Here is a 15,285-nt window from a genome sequence, read left to right as displayed (position 1 = left end):
CTTTTGTGTTTTCTTATAGTTACATCAGAAAGAAACTAGGTCTTGCTTGTTTCTTGTGTTATAATTATGCCGCATGTCATACTGTTGATACTTCGGATAGTTTTCCTTGGTATAAATATTGACAGCAGGGTCATAATCTGTAATTTTTTAAAGCTTGGTCTACAGTGAGCTCTGGGTGCCAAGCTACATATCAGTCTTATTGTCTTAAACACGCGATCTAGTGTTGAAGACATTAGCTGCCTTGCTTTGATGTCCCCACAGTAAATGTGACTGTGGTTTCTTTTGCTTTAAGTACTGGCACATTTAGACAAAGACACAGCTTCCTTGGAGAAAATATTCCTTTGCTAATGCTGCTTCCCACCTTTTTGAATCAATTGAGATTCCTAGGAAATCAACATCATTTGAGCTCTGCTCAAGTTCAGTGTTATTATTCCACAATACATACAGGTCTTGATTTTATTTTTTTGACACAAAGGGAATTAGCTTTACACCAGTTTTCAACTTTGACAGTGCACTGGTCTGCTTAATATTTGACCTTCTGTGCTGTTTCTGCAGTTACACAGACTGCAAGATCATCTGCAAATAAGTAACTCCTAGCTGATGGCCCAACTATGTTACATGGTAAGTCATATATATAAATAATAAATAGAATTGGGCCAAGTACAGAACATGCCCACAAGTAAGTAATCTGATTCTGTACCATTAAAAACCACCTTCTGCACTCTATTACTTAGATAAAATCTTATCAATTCCCGAGCACTTCGTGTAAAGCCATAGAATTGCACTTTGTTCAGTAAGATTTCATGAGACACAGTGTCAAAAGCTTTTCATAAATCACAGAGTTTATTCTGAACCATGAGCTTGCTTTCTAGTTGCTTCACACACTGTGTTAAAAGTGATAAGGCAGATTTAACAGATCCTAACCCTGATCTGAAGCCAAATTGTCTATCACTGAAGATATAGTTTCCTTCAAAGTATTTTACTATTTAATATAGCTTCTATCACTTTAGACAAGACTGGCACAATTGAAACAGGCCTAAAATTATCACATGTTTGGAGGCTGCCTTTTTTGTGTTTTCGAGTGACTTTACTGCCCTGGGGAACTGAGCCTCCAAAATACATGTATTTACTACATGTGTTATCAATTCTGGCAGCTGAACTGAATCACATTTAACATGGCTGAACTTAAACCACAAACGTCATTACTAAAACTGTTCTTCATTTTCCTCAGTATATAGGTAACATCCTGTGCCTTGACCAATTTAAAGCTAAATGTACTTTCAGGTTTTGTGGTATTTCTCAGGCAGTATTTATGGTCAGTGACTATATTGTAAGTGCCAATCACTTTCTTAGTGAAGGATGTATTTAACTGTGCAGCATTCAGATTGCTGCCTTCAGCCTGTGAAGTCATTTTCCTGTTGCATTGACTGTTAATGATATTATTTTCTGATGTTAGTATTATACCTTCATTTTTTCATACACCTAGCTTCCTTTAAGGCCTGTCTTAATCTTTCCTTTTTCACTGTGAGCATGTCTTTAAATACTTGAGAACCTGTACTTCTGTACAGGCATAATATTGATCACACTCCCTCTTGATCTCCAACACCTTTTCACCCTTGACCTTATTTACTCTTAGTGCCTTCTTATTATTTGGTACCTTAATGGGAAACGACATCTTAGCATATACAGAAAGAGTAGATATGAGTTCTTCTACCTATTGCATGTTCTCGATAAACTTGCAACCAATAACTTTTATCAATATTAGACTTAAACATATTTAGATTATCATAATTGACCACACATACACTCTTTCCTGCCATGTGCACTGAGTCAGTGGCCAGATACGCAGGTCTTAATTACGTCTGACTTCAGATGCACTAACTCATTTGATACAAATATATTGTCAATACATGTACCAGTACCTTTATAATGAAGCCTTGTTATTTCAGTGGTTGTAATATAAAGACCAAACAAATTTAATAAATTATTTGCATATGAGTTACAGATAGTGGACAACTGAAAATTCAAATTGAAATCTCCACAGACTGTCAGTATTGCCTCACGTGTTCCAATATTTCTACGGAATCCAAACTGACATTCCCCAAGGTCGGCTTCAACTAGTTTTTCCATTTGTCTGTAAAGAATTCACATTAGTATTTTGCAGCAGTGACTTATTAAACTGATAGTTTGGTAATTTTCTCATCTGTCAACGCTTGCTCTCTTTGGGATTGGAATTATTATACTCTTCTTGAGGTCTGAGGGTATTTCGCCTGTCTCATACATTTTGCTCACCAGATGGTAGAGTTTTGGCAGGACTGGCTCTCCCAAGGCCGTCAGTAGTTCTAATGGTATGTTGTCTACTCCTGGGGCCTTGGTTCGACTCAGGTCTTTCAGTGCTCTGTCAAACTCTTCACACAGTATCATATCTCCCATTTCATTTTCATCTACATTCTCTTCCATTTCCATAATATTGTTCTCAAGTACATCGGCCTTGTATAGACCCTCTATATACTCCTTCCACCTTTCTGCTTTCCCTTCTTTGCTTAGAACTGGGTTTCCATCTGAGCTCTTGATGTTCATACAAGTGGTTCTCTTTTCTTCAAAGGTCTCTCAAATTTTCCTGTAGGCAGTATCTATCTTACCCCTAGTGAGATCAGCCCTTACAGCCTTACATTTGTCCTCTAGCCATCTTGCATTTCCTGTCAATCACATTTTTGAGACGTTTATATTACTTTTTGCCTGCATTTTTATATTTTTTCCTTTCATCAATTAAATTCAGTATTTCTTCTGTTACCCAACAGTTTCTACTAGCCCTCTTCTTTTTACATATTTGATCTTCTGCTGCCTTTACTATTTCATCCCTCAATGCTACCCATTCTCCTTCTACTGTACTTCCTTCCGCCATTGGTGTCAATTGTTCCCTTATGCTCTCCCTGAAACTCTGTACAACCTCTGGTTCTTTCAGTTTATCCAGATCCCATCTCCTTAAATTCCCTCCTTTTTGCAGTTATAATCTACAGGTCCTAACCAAAAGATTGTGGACAGAGTCCACATCTGCCCCTGGAAATGTCTTACAATGTTTCCTTTCCTCCCTACCGAATTCCATTCACCCATGACTATTAAATTTTCGTCTCCCTTCACCACCTGAATAATTTCTTTTACCTCATCATACATTTTATCAATTTCTTCATCATGTGCAGAGCTAGTTGGCATATAAACTTGTACTACTGTAGTAGCGTTCACTATGCTGTTTGTAGTAGCTTACCCGCATTCCTATTTTCCTATTCATTATTAAACCTACCCCTATTTGATTTTGTGTTGATAACCCTGTATTCAACTCACCAAAAGTCTTGTTCCTCTTGCCACCGAACTTTACTACTTCTCACTATATCTAACTTTAACCTATCCATTTCTCTTTTTAAATTTTCTTACATACCTGCCCGATTAAGGGATCCGACATTACACGCTGCGATCCATAGAATGCCAGTTTTCTTTCTCCTGATAACGACATCCTCGAGTAGGCCCCTCCTGGAGATTATAATGGGGGACTATTTTACCCAAGAAGACACCATCATTTAACCATACAGTAAAGCTGCATGCCCTCAGGAAAAATTATGGCTGTAGTTTCCCCTTGCTTTCAACCGTTCGCAGTACTAGCACAGCAGGGCCATTTTGATTAGTGTTTCAAGGCCAGATCAGTCAATCATCCAGACCGTTGCTCCTGCAACTACTGAAAAGGCTGCTGCCCCTCTTCAGGAACCACACGTTTGTCGGGCCTCTCAACAGATACCCCTCCGTTGTGGTTGCTCCTACAGTACGGCTATGTGTATCGCTGAGGCACGCAAGCCTCCCCACCAATGGCAAGGTCCATGTTTCTTGGGGTGGGGGGGTGTACTTTTCATTAATAATCCAAATTATTTGCATTGAGATTGTTGTGTCTTAACGTATTACTATAATACATTATTTTAGCATCATTATTAATGTTAGTGTTATTATTATTTAGTTTCTGTGTAATATTGTTCCTGGTCATATGTAAGTTAGCGCCTGAAGCATCTAATCTAGTCAGGGTAAATAAGCCATAAATAAATAAGTTTGGGAATTTTGTTGCAAAAACTACAACAGTTAACTGATAAAATTTGTCAAAGTGTCTTCACTCTGAATGCTGTCTGATTTTGTTATCTGTATGTCAACTGCTTTGTGTTCATCAGAGTATCTCAGACTACCATGTAGCCTAAAAACCACCATGTGCACCCCGCAAGTACTTACCTAACTGAGTAGCTGCTTCCTTTGTGTAGTGTACCCTGACCTGTCTAGGAGAGTCCTACAATTATCCACCCAATAATGGTGGTCCAGCCAAGACTGTCAGACTCAACAAAGCCTCTGGCCGAGATTGTCCACTCGGCTCCAGACCTTAGGACCCCAGTCAACTCTGGAAACTGTGCTGCAAATCGTGAGCTGTTCTTGCACTCCATATGAGAGGCCAGCAGCCTCCACCGGTCATCTGAATGAACTGAGGATGACTTCGGAACCCTCGCAAAAGGCACTGTCAGAACTGATGCCACTCCTCGGAGATGACTGCACCCTGCAAGCTCAATAGCCACAGGCAAAGATGCCCCATCTCGGATGAGGCTCCCTGACAGACCTACTGAGTGCATATTGGCTATCTTTCTTGCTGTGAACAATATTTCCCTAATGTGTCCAACACTTGTGAACCCCTCCTCCGGTGAGCTCGCTCAGATGCCGTCGGAGGAGTGACACACAGACGAGTGGGCGTGGCTGGACAGCCAGCCTCCACATGCCTAACCTAGCAGTGTAGTTAGTCGTTCAAGAGAAATGACGACTGACTGTGCTACACACTGCCTGAATTTCCACTTTAAAGTTACAAAAATGTGAGACTTCTTGTATTTAAGAGGTGTAAACTCATGGAATTTAAGCCACATCTGGAACCAGTGTGTAACTCAGCTTTATTTGTTTCTTGTGAAGACGAGATTTAAAAAAGATTGTGCTCTGGGTTGATTTATATTTATTTTTGTCGTTATGAAATTTTGAACTTTATTTACAAGCCAGTCAGTGCCCCATTGTGAATTTACGGAAAAGCTGAATAATACACTAATACTGAGCATTGGCTGAAGTTTAGATATATTAGGAACCTGTGCATACTGTCAGTCTTTTAGAGAGTCTTTGTACATATGATGGGCTACAAGCACACTTTTATAACAACAGCTTAATAATCATGTATTGTACTCTTCCATAAAAAAAAAAAAAAAATGTAAATAACAATCAGTACATTTCAGCCATGACTTGAACCTAAAAAAAAAAAAATCTATGCGAAGAGGCATCGGACGTCTCAACAGTGATGGTACTGACTGACAACTGTGTCATCCTCAGCTAACCAAATTCACTGGAGGGGAATGGGGTCACCACACCTCTGTCCCGGCCGTTGTCAGTTTTTGGCAATGGCAATGCTACTTCTCAGTTGAGTAGCTCCTCAGTTGGCCTTACAAGGGCTGCGTGCACCCTTATTGAACCTTGCCCACACAGCACAGTACAGAGAGCTTCACTCACAATGTTTCATCGAGATGTGCATCGGTTAAAATCACACATGGTTTCTTACAGGGCTCAGAATTTTGCTGCCAAGCTGGATAACAGACATGTCTAATCCCACAACCATAGTTTTTTATTACAGTCCTAACGTATTTGACTAAATTGCTCGCTAACAAATGAATACTTCACTTACCAACATTTACAGGCTTTGTGAAAATTGGCTACATCTTTCAACAGAACTTTGCCCACTTCATCATAGCTTGATGTGAGGAGTAAGAATATCGTGGTCAAAATTTTGTGTTTGCTTCCAATAACAGTATGCTATTAATCACTTAACTTAAACCATTTGTATGTCATCCTGATACCAGGTTCCCACCATATATTTCATTCCCTTGAAAATCAGCTAGCAAATCTCCTTACACTCTATTCGTGCATGGTACGACGTATGACCAGCTGTCTGCTATCCTGAATGGACTCTTCCAAACTGTGACCAACAACCACCTAAACTGACTCGTGTGATGGAATGGGGCATTTACACAACATTTTAAAATATTTCACATTCCAAGCTAAAATGTCAATTGAAACAGGAACTTTCTTTCTGTGGCCATAAAATGATGTAGACCTAACTATGAAGCTATTATAATCGTTACAGGACAAGTTTTCAACACTGTCATACAACATACACAAGTTCTTGTGAGTTCATAGTAGAGGTCCACCTTGAGCCGTGCAATTAATTACGAATGAAGCACGGTATTGATATTAAATGTCTGAGTGATAGTCAGTTTAGAGAGTAATTTAAAACAGATTTGTACATTAGCTGGGAATAAGGGGATCTGGCTGAGCTCGTCTGGAAAGCGGCGGTGAGGGGAAACTTTCACTGTGGCAGCCTGGCCCAGTAACTGTCTTTGTGATCCCTAATGGCACCACCGTGCGGATGGACAAGAGTCAAGACATTCTGCATTGTTCACTCACACAAATATTTTACGTGTTGGAGTGAGGAGTAATGTTTGTGAAAGATGCAATTGACTGCCAAATGCAGAAAATCTGGCTTTGGGGTGTGTGCCAGAGATTGCTGTCTTACAGGTGAACTCCCAGCTAGGCCTTTTAAATGCCACCAAACACATAACTCTTACAAAAATTTTGTTTAGGGATTTAAGACCTTTGGACAGTGGTTCATCTTGATGTTTTTCAGAGTGACAGAGAGCTAAAAGGAAGCTGCCTCACTGACACGGGAGAGAGATACGAATAGTGAGGCATGACTTTTTCCAAGGGGTATAGCAGAAATGGAAGCAATGGTTGCCAGAGTAAAACATAGCCCAGGGAAGGGGAGTTGTGCTCTCTGAGGAGCATTTTTCCCAGTCAGAGCTTGGAAGATCCACAGCACAGCTAGTAAAATTAAGCACATATAGAAAAATTTGGCAATTTGAGGTTTCTCTCCTCACAGTTGCTACACTGATGTGTAAGGAGACTTGTCAAATATTTGGCCAACCAACACACAGCCACAGAAGAGTTCTGCTGCTACTGAATGGGATCGAGGGAACTTCAAGTCATCTTGTAAATACAATCTCAGAGATTCATTCGGAATATTTGTATTGCAAAGTCGTGAACACTCTGCTTCTAAAATCCACAAAAAGTGTGACAAATTACCTCCAATAACTTATTAGTTTCAGTAGTTCTATTCTGTGCTCATAAACCAACTAATCACAATACATGTTCCACAGTCGTAAAACACTCCTTCCCACCCAAACACACAACCTCTCAAAGCTTCCAGAATGAAATTTTCTCTCTGCAGCAAAGTGTACACAGATTTAAAACTGTGTGCTGTACTGAGACTCTATCTCAGTACCTTTGCCTTCTGTGGGAAAGTGCTCTACCAACTGAGCCACCTAAGCATGACTCATGACCCATCCTCACAGCTTTACTTCCTCCAGTACCTCATCTCCTACCATCCAAACTTCACAGAAGCTGTCCTGCAATGCTGCAGAACTAGCACTCCTGGAAGAAAGGATATAGCAAAGACATGGCTTGTCACAGCGTGGGGGATGTTTACAGAATGAAATTTTCACTCTGCAGTGGAGTGTGTGCTGATGTGAAACTTCCTGGCAGATTAAAACTGAGACTCAAACTCAGATCCTTTGCCTTTAGCAGGCAAGTGCTCTCAAAGCTTGTCACAATTTGGAGCTACCATGTACACAAAGCCATTGCTGCTAATTTTGGCTAACAATAAAAGACAAGCTGCTCCATTACACTCAGTCCAATACATTATTGATAGAGTAGTTTGTATTAGGAAACCTGCAATAAAGTTCTATGCATGCAGACGGATTAGCATTTTACTTAAGTGTCAGTGTGCACCATTTTCCCAAAACTGCAAAAAAGATAATAATGTATCATGTAATAAAATATACTGTAGCCTGTTTGATGCATCAGTCCATTTGTCACAAGCAACTGGAGTTGAGTAAAATAGTGTTAATAGCAGACTAAGTGTGAAATGGTATATTGAAACTTACTTAACATACTTGTAGACAGAGTATCAGGGACACAGATTATTAATAACAACTTTTTCATTTATGGTCTTGTGCTGGTATGAACTACCAATTTTCTTTTGGTTCCAGCTGTATGGAATTGAATTCTCACAAGCTTTTTGTTGAGTACTCGTAAACCGATGTCAGATGGTAGCTGACTCTCATACCAAACACGACCTCATCCACAGCCTTGTTGCCAGCACTATCATGAAGATGGCTGCAGTATAATTGGATAAATAAGATGATCTACTCACCACACTGGTGGCAGCAGAAACTATATGTAAAGGATATAGAAATGTGGAAGCTTTCAGAGCCAATGGCTCTTCCTTCTAGCAGAAGATTTGAAGGGAAAGAAAGAAGACTGGCAAGACTTAAGAAAGGGAGAGAGTTACGGAAAAGTTGCCCAAAACCATAGGTCAGAGGAGACTTACCAGACAGGATGAGAAGGAAAGACTGATCCTTGGTGCCTGCGCTGGATGAGATTTGAAAACCTGAGAGCTTAACAATGGAAGATGCGGTAATCAGCAAGACACAATTTACTGGAAAAAAAAGTCATTTGGAGTCAATATGAGCTGAAAGCTAACTGCATTGTACATGATAGGCATATATGGGGAGGGGGAAGATGGTGGAGATGTGTGTGTGTGTGGGGGGGGGACAGACGGGCTGCAAAGAGAAGGAATAGTTACTGAGAACACTATGATGCAATTTAACTTTTTTACATACAATACTTTATTTATTACTTTTGGACATATAAATACAGACTGATTATTGGCTCCAGTGTCCACGGTTGTTGAATAAGTCAGTTTGCAGTCTGCTTGTTTCTATTAAATCATTGTCCACCCACGTTAGCTGAGTGGTGAGTGTGACATACTGTCGATCTTAAGGGCCCGCATTTGATCCCCAGCTGGATAAGAGATTTTCTCCACTCAGGGACTGGGTGTTGTGTTGTCCAGATAATCACCTATTCATCCCCATCCAAGCACAATTTGCCAAAGTGATGTGAAATTAATTAGTTTGTTTATTTTCATTCATTTTAGCAAAACATCTGTCTGTCTCTAATTCGATTGTCTTGGCCATGGTTTCTAAATCTGCCTCTACTTGTGTGACACGCCTCGTGATGTCACTTTCCTACTTTTGTCATCATGTGCTACTTAAAGGTTTGACATTGATTTCATTATGTTTTGCTAAAACTGTTAGTTTTCAAAACTAGGTGGCCATTTGAGTGATCCTTTTGTTCAAGTCAGTACCAATTTTGGTTAATTTAGCATCATTACTGTCAAGTTTTTTCTTTATTTCCTGAAATTTTTCCGTAAACAGTTTCTCATTGTTCTGTAAACTTGTATTCATCTGCTGAAATTGTTGCATGACTGCACTGATAAATTGTGAGAAATTTACTGTTTGAACATTATCTGCCCCCGGTAAATCGTCAGAATTTACTGCTTGTGACTCACTTTCCATATCTTGCAACTCTATGTTACTGTCGGTTCCTACGGCTAGATTATTTAGGTTCTGTATTTCATTTACTGTTTCACTTGTTTGAGCAAGTGTAATTTAATTCTATGCTGCTTCATAGGATACGGAACTTGCAGTAGGCAAACTGTTTATGTTATCCATTCTATGAGACATGACCGTATCAATAGCAAAAAGTAATAAGATTTTTTTTTAAACTCGTCTCTACAATGTTTAGCTTGTATGTAATGTTATTCAAACAATGCATAGAGTTGATCTATTATTGACAATGTCTCTACACGCCATGTTGTCTCCACTGAGCTGTGTATCGGCCATTTTGCAGTAATTGTTGTCGTACTTTGAAAAAAACAAAAAATATACACTCAGCAGTAAAAATCACTTTTTAACTTTAGCAAAACTTCACTATATATCGTGAGTTAATGAAAGATTGTGCCAACAAACAGCCCAAGATGCTATGGGGCAATGTATCACAGGATGGCATTTGGCACCTTTATGTGTCAGAATATACACCTGCATTGCCATCAGAGAGTGGTATGCATTGTAGTGATGTGACAGGACACCCTTCACTGTGACACGTGTTTCATTTGACCTAAATTACAGCGATGTCACATCGTGTGACAAAAATGACCATTTCCTTGAGGGTGTTGCAGTTTCTTCTTTCAGCAGAGTAAATGGTATGCATTTCATTGTAACCTTTCTAGTTTAGTAAATAAATCACCTTCCTTGACAAGGATCTCAATATTTGCTTATTTTCTGTTTATTGTTGTTACTAAGTATATACTGCAGGTCAAAATTATTCGATCACCTATGAAAAAAGCTGTGCACTTTATTTTAATAGACAACTACACTCTTCAAACTAAATAGGCTAACAATACAAATATTTTCTCTCTCTCTGTCATTAAGTACCCTTCGTGCTAAGAACAGCTGCGCAGACTGTTGGCATTATGGAGATAATATTTTTGCAGAGATTACAGTCCCATGCATCTGTAATCCACAGATTTTCAACATTAGATGACCTCAGTTCTCTGATCGCCCTGCCGTGTTCATCCCAGTGGGTGAGGTGGAGCAGTGGTTAGCACACTGGACTCACATTCAGGAGGACAACGGTTCAAACCCATGTCCAGCCATCTTGATTTAGGTTTTCTGTTATATCACTAAATCGCTTCAGGCAAATGCCGTGATGGTTCTTGTGAAAGGGCAGAGTCGACTTCCCTAATCCAAGCTTGTGCTCCGTCTCTAATAACCTTGTTTTCAGTGGGACATTAGTGTTTAATCTCCCTCCCTCAAGTTCATCCCGTAAGTATTCGATGGGATTTAAGTGAGGTGGCTGACTTCACCAGACCATACTCTTCAGTTTCCCAAATTTCTTTCCTCTATTGACTTACTATTGGCACAATTTAGAAGTCTGTCTGAGATCATTGTCTTGCTGCAGATCAACCCACAACTAGTATGCCTCTTGGCAGATTGAACTGAATTGTTGATCAGTACTGACTTCATATGTTCTCCACAATGTCAATGAGTAAACATTCAGTGAAGGCTTACAAATTTAAAACTCGATTAATCCTTGGACCACTGCTGCGCTCTCCAGTTTTTACATTGCTGTGCCCATTGCAATCAGTTCAACTTCTCTCTATCCATCCATTTAAGTCATGGTCACACAAATGGCATTGCTCTGTTGAGACAAAGGTTGGAGCTTCTCACATATTGTTTACTTTATTATTAATTTTAGGTGCAGGAGGAGTCCTCACATTTACTCTGTACACATAGGAACTAATCTTTGCTTTACGGTGTTACTCAGGGTCTTCCAGATTGTCAAACACTTGAGCTGGCACCAGAGCAATGTATACACTACTGTAAGCTTGGTTAGGCCAAATTTTGTTCCTATAGCCTTTGTGATGCAGAGCTACAATTACAGCACTTTTTTCAATTCCGACCTCCTCCTTCCATCTTATTAGGATGCAATACAGCATGAACTTGAACAAGTATAGAAACTCACTTCTAGGTACACACAGTGTACAAAGGCAGCAAAAGAAATGAGACCTATTTAAATGGAACCCTCTTAGGTAAAGGCCACCAGTGTTGTGGAGACTCACCAGCACCTCTCTGGGTGAAGAATGAGCTTAGTTTTTGCATGTTTTACTATCAAAACAGGTTTATGGTGCAATATTCAAAGTTAAATCCCTGTTTTAACGCAAATCAATAGCTGCGACTGAAAACTTTTCTTCACTTTAGCATCTAAAATTCGCAGACAATGTGTGTGATCATCTGGACCACAGCCCTTGTACACCCAAAAAGATCAAAATGCATCTGACAGCAAGCCATCCGAGTCATTGGCACATCTCGAGGGCCAAAGTAGCATGTAAGTGGTTTTATAGTGATCCCAACATAAACTGCTTCTAAACCTCAGAAATTGAATTGTGTGATTGCAATTCAACCTTTGTAAGACATTAGAATGCATGCCACTTACTACTAGCACAGACATTCTGCTATTTTAAGTGTTCTCTCTGTCAAGGTAACTGTAACTGAATTGGCAGAGAAGTGACTAAACACAGGAATGATATTGAGTTGCTACAACAAAATCAGGGATCTTCTCTTTATAACAGTATCTAATTTTGTAATATGTTTCTGCTGTTGAATCGTGTTCCATCTGTGTATTACAGTGCCTATGTAGCACCAAAATGTTCCACCTTCAAAATTTGAATTCAGAATATTTTCATGTGCTTTTGGAAGGTGTGAAATGTCACAACTCGTATCCCTAGAAGTGTTGGTATTATAATTGCCAGCTCAGAGACATGGTTATTCATTACAAATGATGGGGGAAAAAGCCTCCAATTGAATAGAAAGCTGAAATATAAATGAGTAAGTGAACGTAGAATTGCTCATTGGATTACACTGTGTCTATTATTGTTATATTTCCAATTCTTAATTTTCTGCATTCAGTTACAGTTATCATTGTACAGCTTGCTACATTGAAGCATGGAAATCACCCCAAGACAGTTAAGATCACAGGGAACATGGGATTAGTGTCTTAACTGAAATGATTCCAAGCAAGCTACCCTGGGATTTGATTAATACTCAACAGTGTGTACTGCCGGGAGTATCTGACAAATTGTGCAGGGTCAGAAACACAAACATTTTACAGAAAAAGTACAAGATGTGGTGAACATTTTGTGTACAGTCTGGTATATTGAACTGCTATGGGTGAAACAGAGTACTGCACAAAGTAGAGGTGCTAGTTCTTGGAGTGCATTTACAGTAACCAGGATGAAATGTTTGTGGCTTTGCTTGCCTGTGTGAGAAGGACTGTTGCTAAAGAAAATATAATACATATATTGACTGAATTATAAAGGTAACTAATGATAATGGTGTTTCAGACATTCCAGACTACATCTTGGGTACAGTTACAAGAAATGTCAGGTGCTGTGAAAAATGGTATTGGCTGCTAAACATTTAAATGTAATGCTGTGGTAATTTAGGATCAAGAAAGTGCCTTGAAAAAAATGTTTGTCTCCTTTTTCGTATATTTTTTTAAGTTGAAGTGACTGTAAATCATGTGGCAATAGCTGAAACAAATCTAAATAATTTTTAAGGTTCATATAGAAGATAACATGTTTAATAAACAATGATGTTTTTAACAATAGTATAGTGAATACTATGCCTTATCTTACGAGAACATTAGAATAATATTTAAATACCTAAATGTGGGAGTTGTTATAGCCAGTAGTGTCTGCAACACATCAAACAGAGCTTTTCGTTAGCTACCATTGTACATTTCAGCACCATGTTAACAAGCCTGCCACTCCTATCATACCTTTATATAGGGTGTACATAAAGTCCAGGAACACTTTCAAGTAATTATTGCACAGATATCATACATATTGCAATCTGAAGCAAACCTGTAAAAATCTTCCAAACAAACAGGGCACTGCTACATCATGTGGTAGAGGCAGTACACACACCAGATCTGTAATGTGTCCCCACAGAAAAAAAGTCACACGGAGTGAGATGTGGTGATTGGGGAACCATTTAGTGAAACACCTGTCCTCTTCTGTAGCAAGGCCGATCCATCGATGCAGCAGCTCTGTGTTCACACACCCACAAACTTCACGATGAAAATGGGTTGGAGCTCCATCCTGCTGAAAGATGAATGAAGGGTCCAGTTGCATTTGAGGTATCAGCCATTGCTGCAAGACATCAAAGTAGGAATATCCAGTAACAGTGCTCTCAGTGAAGAAGAATTGCCTGTGCTGTTTTTGGTATGACAAGGCACAAAAAAAAAACATTCACTTCTGGGGACTCATGCTCAAATTCAATGCATTCGTGTGGATGCTTTGTACCCCCAGATATGACAATTATGCCTGTTCACTTTCCCATTAGTGTGAAAAATGGCTTCCCTGGTAAATATTATGTAATCAAAGCCATTACCATCCTCATTCAGTTTTTGCAACTCTGAACAAAACTCAAAATGCTTGTCTTTGTCATCATCATTGAGTTCCTGCACTAGCTCCAGTTTGAATGATTTCATTGACACCTTCTGTAGCAGGACTTTCCACTATGTCATTGGAGCTATTTTGAGATCATGGGATGCATGACGCACACATTTTCTCGGACTCCTTATAGATGTCTCTCGTATGCACTCCTCATTCACTTCACTCACACTTTGGTAGAAAATCCGAAGAAATTCTGGTCGTATGTAAAGTACACAAGCGGCAAGACGCAGTCATACCTTCGCTGCGCAGTGCCAATGGTACTGTTATCGACGACTGTGCCGCTAAAGCGGAGTTATTGAACGCAGTTTTCCGAAATTCCTTCGCCAGGGAAGACAAATGGAATATTCCAAATTTGAAACACGAACATCTGCTAGAATGAGTTTCTTAGAAGTAGATACCTTAGGGGTTGCGAAGCAACTCAAATCGCTTGATACGGGCAAGTCTTCAGGTCCAGATTGTATACTGATTAGGTTCCTTTCAGATTACACTGATACTATAGCTCCCTACTTAGCACTCATATAAAACCGCTCGCTCACCGATAGATCTGTACCTACAGATTGGAAAATTGCGCAGGTCGCACCAGTGTTCAAGAAGGGTAGTAGGAGTAATCCATTTAACTACAGACCTATATCATTGACGTCGGTTGCAGTAGGGTTTTGGAGCATATACTGTGTTCAAACATTATGAATCACCTCGAAGGGAACGATCTATTGACACGTAATCAGCATGGCTTCAGAAAACATTGCTCTTGTGCAACACAGCTAGCTCTGTATTCGCACGAAGTAATGGCCGCTACAGACAGGGGATCTCAAGTTGATTCCGGAAAGCTTTTGACACCGTTCCTCATAAGCGACTTCTAATCAAGCTGCGGAGCTATGGGGTGTCATCTCAGTTGTGCGACTGGATTCGTGATTTCCTGTCAGGAAGGTCGCAGTTCATAGTAATAGACGGCAAATCATCGAGTAAAACTGAAGTGATATTAGGTGTTCCCCAGGGAAGCGTCCTGGGACCTCTGCTGTTCCTGATCTATATAAATGACCTGGGTGACAATCTGAGCAGTTCTCTTAGACTGTTCGCAGATGATGCTGTAATTTACCATCTAGTAAGGTCATCCGAAGACCAGTATCAGTTGCAAAGCGATTTAGAAAAGATTGCTGTATGGTGTGTCAGGTGGCAGTTGACGCTAAATAACGAAAAGTGTGAGACGATCCACATGAGTTCCAAAATAAATCCGTTGGAATTCGATTACTCGATAAATA

Source organism: Schistocerca gregaria, unplaced genomic scaffold, assembly GCF_023897955.1.
Source record: "Schistocerca gregaria isolate iqSchGreg1 unplaced genomic scaffold, iqSchGreg1.2 ptg000592l, whole genome shotgun sequence".
In the NCBI taxonomy this organism is placed as follows: domain Eukaryota; kingdom Metazoa; phylum Arthropoda; class Insecta; order Orthoptera; family Acrididae; genus Schistocerca; species Schistocerca gregaria.
Note: the sequence above shows the minus strand (reverse complement) of the source record.